This window comes from Salvelinus sp. IW2-2015, linkage group LG15, assembly GCF_002910315.2.
Source record: "Salvelinus sp. IW2-2015 linkage group LG15, ASM291031v2, whole genome shotgun sequence".
NCBI lineage: Eukaryota > Metazoa > Chordata > Actinopteri > Salmoniformes > Salmonidae > Salvelinus > Salvelinus sp. IW2-2015.
This window is the reverse complement of record NC_036855.1, coordinates 11,216,248-11,225,852: the sequence shown is the minus strand read 5'-3', so window position 1 is coordinate 11,225,852 and position 9,605 is coordinate 11,216,248.

The window sequence follows — 9,605 nt, the reverse complement described above, 5'->3', positions numbered from 1 at the left end:
GCAGACCATCCACTGCTTCAGAGCATATTACTCGCCAATGTCCAATCTCTAGACATAAAGTGGACGAAATTAGGGCCAGGAGCTGACTTCCAGAGAGACATTAGAAGATGTAACATTCTCTGTTTCACGGAAACATGGCTCACTCGGATATGTTGTCAGAGTCAGTACAGCCACCTGGTTTCTTCATGCATCGAGCTGACAGAAACAAACATCTCTCTGGTATAAAGAAGGGCGAGGGTGTACGCCTTATGATTAACGACTCATGGTGTAATCATAATAACATACAGGAACTCAAGTCCTTTTGTTCACCTGACCTATAATTCCTTACAATCAAATGCCGACCGCATTATCTCCAAAAGAATTCTTTTCAATTATAGTCAGAGCCGTGTATACCCCCCCTCCCCCCCGAGCAGATACCTCGATGGCCCTGAAGGAACTTCACTGGACTCTATGTAAACTGGAAACCATATATCCTGAGGCTGCATTTATTGTTGCTGGGGATTTTAACAAAGTTAATCTGAGAACAAGGCTTCCTAAATTCTGTCAGCATATCGAATGCGCAACATAAGCTGGTAGCATTCTGGACCATTGCTACTCTAACTTCCGCGATGCATACAAAGCCCTCCCGCCTCCTTTCGGCAAATCTGACCATGACTCCATTTTGTTGCTATAGGCAGAAGCTAAAACAGGAAATGCCCGTGCTCAGGTCTATCCAACGCTGGTCTGACCAATCGGATTCCACGCTTCAAGACTGCTTCGATCAAATGGACTGGGATATGTTCCCGGGTAGCCTCAGACAATAACATTGACGTACACGCTGATTCGGTGAGCGAGTTTATTAGCAAGTGCATTGGAGCTGTTGTACCCACTGTGACTATTAAAACCTTCCATAACCAGAAACCGTGGATTGATGGCAGCATGTGCGCAAACTTAAAGCACGAACCAATGCTTTTAATCATGGCAAGCCGACTGGAAACATGACCGAATACAAACAATGTAGTTATTCCTCCGTAAGGCAATCAAACAAGCAAAGCGTCAGTATAGAAACAAGGTAGAGTCGTAATTCAACGGCTCAAATCAAATCAAATCAAATCAAATCAAATTTTATTAGTCACATACACATGGTTAGCAAGTGTTATGCGAGTGTAGCGAAATGCTTGTGCAGGGAGTGGAGCGCGATGTGCCCGTCTCCGAAGCCTGACCACGAGACCGCCACGTTTTCCCCTTTTTCGGCGTCGCACAGGGTCGCCGGCTGGGATCAGATCCATTGTATTGGGTGGAAGGCAGAACACTGGATCCGTTTCGGGAAAGTCATATTCCTGGTAGGAACGATGATGAGTTGACGTTAATCGTATATTCAGTAGTTCCTCCCGACTGTATGTAATGAAACCTAAGATTACCCGGGGTACCGATGTAAGAAATAACACGTAAAAAAACAAAATACTGCATATTTTCCAAGGAACTCGAAGCGAGGCGGCCATCTCTTTTCGGCGCCGGAAGTATTCCGGCTGCCGGCCCAGACGGCATCCCTAGCCGCTTCCTCAGAGCATGTGCAGACCAGCTGGCTGGTGTGTTTACGGACATATTCAATCAATCCCTATCCCAGTCTGCTGTCCCCACATGCTTCAAGATGGCCACCATTGTTCCTGTTCCCAAGAAACCTAAGGTAACTGAACTAAATGACTATCGCCCCGTAGCACTCACTTCTGTCATCATGAAGCGCTTTGTGAGACTAGTCAAAGTCATATCACCTACATACCTGATACCCTAGACCCACTCCAATTTTCTTACCGCCCCAATAGGTCCACAGACGACGCAATCGCCATCACACTGCACACTACTCTATCCCATCTGGACAAGAGGAATACCTATCTAAGAATGCTGTTCATTGACTACAGCTCAGCATTTAACACCATAGTACCCTCCAAACTCGTCATTAAGCTCGAGACCCTGGGTCTCAACCCTGCCCTGTGCAACTGGTTCCTGGACTTTCTGACAGACCGCCCCCAGGTGGTGATAGTAGGAAACAACATCTCCACTGACCCTCAACATTGGGGTCCCACAAGGGTGCGTTCTCGGCCCTCTCCTATACTCCCTGTTCAACCATGACTGCGTGGCCATGAACGCCTCCAACTCAATAATCAAGTATACAGACAACACTACAGTGGTAGGCTTGATTACCAACAATGACGAGATGGCCTACAGGGAGGAGGTGAGGGCCCTCGGTGTGTGGTGTCAGGAAAATAACCTCTCACTCAACTTCAACAAAACAAAGAAGATGATCGTGACATGGGCACTGGGAAAGCCGGCTGGGGGTAAACTCCCCACGAACCGGCAGGGGCGTGGGAGCCTGGTGTGCCGGCTGAGGCATAGGAGCCTGACGATCCGGCTGAGGCATGAACGTCTGTCGATCCCGCTGCGGCGTGGAATCCCGATGATCCGGCGGAGCATGACGTGGGATGGGAACCTGTTGAGCCAACCGAGGCAAGGAAACCTCTCGAGCTAGCTAGGACGTGGAATCCCTACGAGCTGGCTTAGGCACCCCTGGTTCCATCGGCGGCGGTATCCAAGCCCGACGTCACCAACAAAACAAGAAAACTCATGGGCCGGCTGGGCGAACAAGACCTGACGATCCGGCTGAGGCCCGACATGGGATGGGCGCCTTCCGAGCCAACCGGGGCAAGGAAACCTCTCGAGCCAGCTAGGGCGTGGAAGCCCGACGAGCTGGCTAGGCAGCCCCGGTTCTATTGGTGGCGACCCAGGACCGACGTCACCACCAACCGGAATGCCAGTACTCCCCGATGCTTCATGTGATGGCTGCTGCATTCTGTAAGGACCGACAGGAGAAGCAGGTATGGGGAGTCAGACATTTATTCGGGAACAGACATAGACCAAGACAGGAACAGCATCAGCACACGGGTAACATGGACATATGACAAACAATGCAGCAGCGGGGAACAGAGCTGGGGAACTGACAAATATAGGGGAGGTAATAAACAGGTGATTGAGTGAGTCCAGATGAGTCCAATATCGCTGAAGCGCGTGACGAAGGAAGGCAGGTGTACGTAAGTGATGGTGGCAGGAGTGCGTAATGCGGTGCAGCCTGACACCCTCGAACGCCAGGGGGGGAAGAGCGGGAGCAGGCGTGACAGGCCATGAGACGGTTAAACAGCCATCACTAACATAGAGAGGCTGCTGCCAACATACAGACTCAAATCTCTGGCCACTTTAAGAAATTGATTTAATTAAGGTATCACTAGTCACTTTAAATAACGCCACTTTAATAATGTTTACATATCCTACATTACTCATCTCATATGCATATACTATATTCTATACCATCTACTGCATCTTGCCTATGCCGCACGGCCATTGCTCATCCATATATTTATATGTACATATTCTTATTCATCTCTTTACATTTGTGTGTATAAGGTAGTCGTTGTGAATTTGTTAGATTACTTGTTAGATATTACTGCATTGTCGGAACTAGAATCATAAGCATTTCACTACACTCACATTAACATCTGCTAACCATGTGTATGTGACCAATAAAATGTGATTTGATTTGAATTGTTAATAAATCAATGAATTTTAACTAACTGCAATCCAGTGGCAGAGTGGAATCAACACTCCTCCCTCACGGCCCCTCTGTATCCATCTAACCCATGGAAATCCATCTCCCACCAGGCCTTATAGCCATCTATTGTTGACTGTGTTGAACCATGTATGTGTGGTGATGGCTGTTGAAACTGGCTGGTAGTAGTACTTTACCACACAAGCACCAAGCACCAATGAAACTGTAAATTCCACACACTTCCATGAACACAGGGATCTCTTCTGAATAGACAGTGTAAATGGCAAGATAGTCTCCTACATTGTATTACACGTTGTTCACTGCAATGGACTTTGTCTTGGTGACATATTTTGCTCTGATGGCTTCTCCGAATCTGGCACTTAATACTGCATGGTCAGAGTTTGGAAGAGCATGCAGTGGGACGTCTCGTGTCCTTACAGTGTGTTGTTTTGTTGCCAAGGCAGTTGTTGGTTTGCTCCCAGCATGGTCCGAGCTGATGTCTTTTAGGCTGGGTCTTCGTTATATTTTTGAAGTTTCCCACAACTGCTCAGGAGAGCCTCTTGAAATATTGGTGTTTCGCTTCAAATCGCATTGTGGATCAAAGGTCCATAGGCAAGTAGCAGGCTAGGGTAGTGGACGAGGTAGTGCATCTTTGGGATGGTCTTCCCTGGAAACAGTTCCTGTAAGAGAGCTTGAAATTCAGGGATTTTTTTCTGCCGTATATGGGATCCAGGATCTTCTTAAAACTTGGGTCAAGATTATGTTGGATATCTCTCGAAGCAGGAGGCAGAGATCCTAAGCACTGCCGTTTTGTATTTGACTACCAATCATTTGGGGGAGTAAACGGAAAAGTGTACATTTTTCTGATGCACTTCCGGATAGATGGCCATTCTTCCTTAGGGTTCTCTCGGATAGTGGCACAGGTTTAGAAGACACATCTTATTTGCCATAAAACAAGTTCTTAATCTCATAGTTGATCTGGGCCAAAGTAATTTGCCTCTCTTGAACCAGTTGTTGCAGCACTATTCTGAGCACTGTGGGTATGCCCTCATGAAGGTAATTTTATTTGACCTTCATTTAATTAGGCAAGTCAGTTAATTAAGAACAAAATCTTATTTTCAATGATGGCCTAGGGCAGAAAGACAGATTTTTACCTGGTCAGCTCAGGGATTCGATCTGGCAACCTTTCGGTCACTAGTCCAATGCTCTAACCACTAGGCTACCTGCCGTCTGGTGGCATACTTAACTTCTGATGGAAACAGATAGGTAATTGGAGATGGCACATGATTCAGCTGAGAGAAGTAACAGGCTTTTTTGATGCCATACATCGATGCATTGTCTGGATTTTCTTCCACAGCCTGCAAATGGTACTTGTATACTGAACAAAAATATAAACACAACATGCAACAATTTCAAAGATTTTACTGAGTTACAATTCATATAAGGAATTTTAATTAATTAATTAGGCCTTAATCTATGGATTTCACATGACTAGGTAGGGGTGCAGCCATGGGTGAGCCACTTGGCAGTCAGGCCCTCCCACTGGTGAGCCAGGCCCAGCCAATCAGAATGAGTTTTTCCCCACAAAAGGGCTTTATTACAGAAAGCAATACTCAGAACCCTCCCCCGCACCCCTTCAGATGATCCCGCAGGTGAAGAAGCGTGGAGGTCCTGGGCTGGCATGGTTACACGTGGTTTGTGGTTGTGAGACTGGATGGATGTACTGCAAAATTCTTTCAAATGACGTTAGAGGCAGCATATGGTAAAGAAATTAACATTAAATTATCTGGCAACAGCTCTGGTGGACATTCCTGCAGTCAGCATGCCAAATGCACGCTCCCTCAAAACTTGAGACATCTGTGTTCTATTGTCCCCAGCACAAGGTGCACCTGTGTAATGATCATACTGTTTAATCAGCTTCTTGATATGCCACACCTGTCAGGTGGATGGATTATCTTGGCAAAGGAGAAATGCTCACTAACATCCCTAAAGTTAGCATGCCAAATACACGCTCCCTCAAAACTTGAGACATCTGTAGCATTGTGTTGTGTGACAAAACTGCACATTTTAGAGTTGCCTTTTATTGTCCCCAGCACAAGGTGCACCTGTGTAATGACAATGTGTAATGATCATGCTGTTTAATCAGCTTCTTGATATGCCACACCTGTCAGGTGGATGGATTATCTTGGCAAAGGAGAAATGCTCACTAACACAGATGAAAACAAAGAAAAATAAGCTTTGAGGAAATGGAAAAATCTTGTGATTTTTATTTCAGCTCATGAAACACGGGACCAACACTTTACAACAACACTTTACAGCTTTACGTTTGCATGGGAAGAGACTGTCACAGGCAAACATGTTCACAGACCCAACAACATTATATAGTAATCCCTTATCATGAAGAAAAGCAAATGAGCTAATAATAATATACAAAGTATGTCACGATCTATCACAAGGATGACGCTGGAGAGACGAAGCAGGTACGGGGAGTAACATTTAATAAATCACGGACATGGAACGAGACATAAACAGCTTAGCAAACAGAAAAACAATCAATGCAGAAGCAGGGAACAGAGCTGGGGAACTGACACATATAGGGGAGGAAATGAACAGGTGATAAGAGAGTCCAGGTGAGTCCAATAACGCTGATGCGCGTGACAAGGAAAGGCAGGTGTACGTGATGGATGGCAGGAGTGAGTGATGCAAGGCATTCTGGCGCCCTCAAGCGCCAGGGGGAGGGAAAGAGCGGGAGCAGACGTGACAAAGTAAGCAAAAGAATGAAATAATTCCAACTTTGCCTAAAATAATGACTAAGATACTAATATGATAGACTATGGCAAAAGAGAATGATGAGCGTATCATTTTATTTTATTTAACCTTTTTTAACTAGGCAAGTCAGTTAAGAACAAATTCTAATTTACAATGACGGCCTACCAAAAGGTAAAAGAAGGCCTCATGCGGGGACGGGGGCTGGGATTCAAAATAAAAAAAATATAAAAAAATATAGGAGAAAACACACATTATGACAAGAGAGAGAACACAACACTACATAAAGAGAGACTTAAGACAACAACATAGCATGGCAGAAACACATGAAAACAGAGCATTGTAGCAACACAACATGACAACAACATGGTAGCAACACAACATGGCAGAAGCACAAAACATGGTACAAACATTATTGGGCACATACAACAGCACAAAGGGCAAGAAGGTAGAGACAACAATACATCGCGCGAAGCAGCCACAACTGTCAGTAAGTATCCACGATTGAGTCTTTGAATGAATAGACGGAGATAAAACGGTCCAGTTTGAGTGTTTTTTGCAGCTTGTTCCAGTCGCTAGCTGCAGCGAACTGAAAAGAGGAGCGACCCAGGGATGTGTAGACCCAGGGATGTGTACGGTTTGGGGACCTTTAACAGAATGTGACTGGCAGAACGGGTGTTGTATGTGGAGGATGAGGGCTGCAGTAGGTTTCTGAGATAGGGGGGAGTGAGGCCTAAGAGGGTTTTATAAATAAGCATCAACCAGTGGGTCTTGCGACAGTATACAGAGATGACCAGTTTACAGAGGAGTATATAGTGCAGGGATGTGTCCTATAAGGAGCATTGGTGGTATAAGAGGCCAGTTGTTTTGAACACAGCAAAAGTCATGCTGGATTCTGGCCCCTTGTGTTTATTATTTTAAGCTAGAAAAAAATACCCTTTCAGACAGATGTTTTAAAACCTTAAACCCAGTCTTGGACCACACACCCTCTCCACCGAATAGCAGGCAGGGGAAGCAAAATAGTGATAGCTTTGCGACGCTCACAGTTAGCCACTGATTCCATACAAACCACTCATTGTTAAATTTGCAATTTCTGTTTTCTTTTTTTTATCTTCATAAGACAAGGATTGGAAAGGATTTGCCAGTAGATTGTCGCTGTGATTCACAATGTGATTGTCTAGCCTGTTAGCTAAAAATTTGAACGTATGATGTTGACATGATCAGTCCAATCAAAGCTATGGTAGATAACGTGATTTGATGTAATTTTGTCAGTGGCCAATGACCTTGAGTCTTCTTGGACGGGCACTTCTAATGTAAATCTATGGTAGCAACCAAGGGAGCTTGACCTGCCTAGCTCTCCCTGTAGATTCTGCAGTGAGGTAGTGTCTCCATGACTGACAGAACACTGAACCAATCACGGCACAACTAGAGAAGATTACCAACGCCTACTCTCTGTATTTTTGCTGGCTGCCCCTCCACAACAGAAAGCACTGAGCTAGGCTAAAACCTGCATTTTGCAGCTGCCTTACTCAAAGAGTAATAAAGGCGGCTTTATTAACTCACTTTATTTATTTTTTTACATTGTTTGCAAGCTGATATGTGACACAAATGAATGCCAAAATAACATGCAAAAAATTAATAAATGACTAACAGGTGGGCTCAAACAGGTGGGACTCTGCCCCACCTGCCCTGAATGACGGTTGCCACTGATCAACACTTAAACAACAATTACCAGCTAACATTAAAGGCTATGTAGCTTGGCTAGCTGATGAAAAAATGAAGAGTACATTACATGATGTATTGTTTTTTTGATTTTAGATAGTAGTTTCATGAATTATAATCTTAGCTAGCGAATAGCTAAGGTTCACTCACCTTTCACATTGGATCCGTTGCAAGTCATCTCTTATCTGTTGCATCTCCAATGCTCCGTGCACTTCCCGCTTGCACTTTAGTGCGTCTTTTGACCAATGTTCTCTGAATTATACTCACAAGCGTCCTTTACTCATGGGCGCACTGCTAGTTCCAAAATGAATCCCTCTTTTGAAAAGGGTTCTTTTAAAGCACCTTTTAAGTCTATAAAAGTTATAAAAAATGAACAAGTGGCAAAGTATAGGTTCTTAAATTAACCTTAAGGTTCTTTTTTAACCTTATATTATCCTAAAGGATCCAACAGGAACCTCAAGGTACATTTCTTTATCTTAAATTATGCTGACGGTTCCTCCAGAAACCTTTTATTTTTAAATGCAGAAATGTGTTTAGATTAGTGTCCCAGCACGGCCCATCAGTGGATAAGTAGGAAGACAGCAGAGATATGTAACATCTATTCAAAGTAACAGGTTCGAGGAGGGGCACAACTTTGGTTTTAGAATCGGGGGGAACATAACCTGGGCATCTAAAGCTAATTTCCTGCATTTATACTAGAGCTGTCCCCAACAAGGACAAGAAGGACATCCCTGCCTAAAAAAAATCTTGGTCAACCAAGAGTAGTCTTTTCTTTTGACCAATCGATTGGTCTAAATTATTTAAAGTGTATGGGGCAAAAAAGTGGGGCAAAAAAGTATTTAGTCAGCCACCAATTGTACAAGTTCTCCCACTTAAAAAGATGAGAGAGGCCTGTAATTTTCATCATAGGTAGTACACTTCAACTATGACAGACAAAATGAGAAAAAAATAAATCCAGAAAATCACATTTTTAATGAATTTATTTGCAAATTATGGTGGAAAATAAGTATTTGGTCACCTACAAACAAGCAAGATTTCTGGCTCTCACAGACCTGTAACTTCTTTAAGAGGCTCCTCTGTCCTCCACTCGTTACCTGTATTAATGGCACCTGTTTGAACTTGTTATCAGTATAAAAGACACCTGTCCACAACCTCAAACAGTCACAGTCCAAACTCCACTATGGCCAAGACCAAAGAGCTGTCAAAGGACACCAGAAACAAAATTGTAGACCTGCACCAGGCTGGGAAGACTGAATCTGCAATAGGTAAGYAGCTTGGTTTGAAGAAATCAACTGTGGGAGCAATTATTAGGAAATGGAAGACATACAAGACCACTGATAATCTCCCTCGATCTGGGGCTCCACGCAAGATCTCACCCCGTGGGGTCAAAATGATCACAAGAACGGTGAGCAAAAATCCCAGAACCACACGGGGGGACCTAGTGAATGACCTGCAGAGAGCTGGGACCAAAGTAACAAAGCCTACCATCAGTAACACACTACGCCGCCAGGGACTCAAATCCTGCAGTGCCAGACGTGTC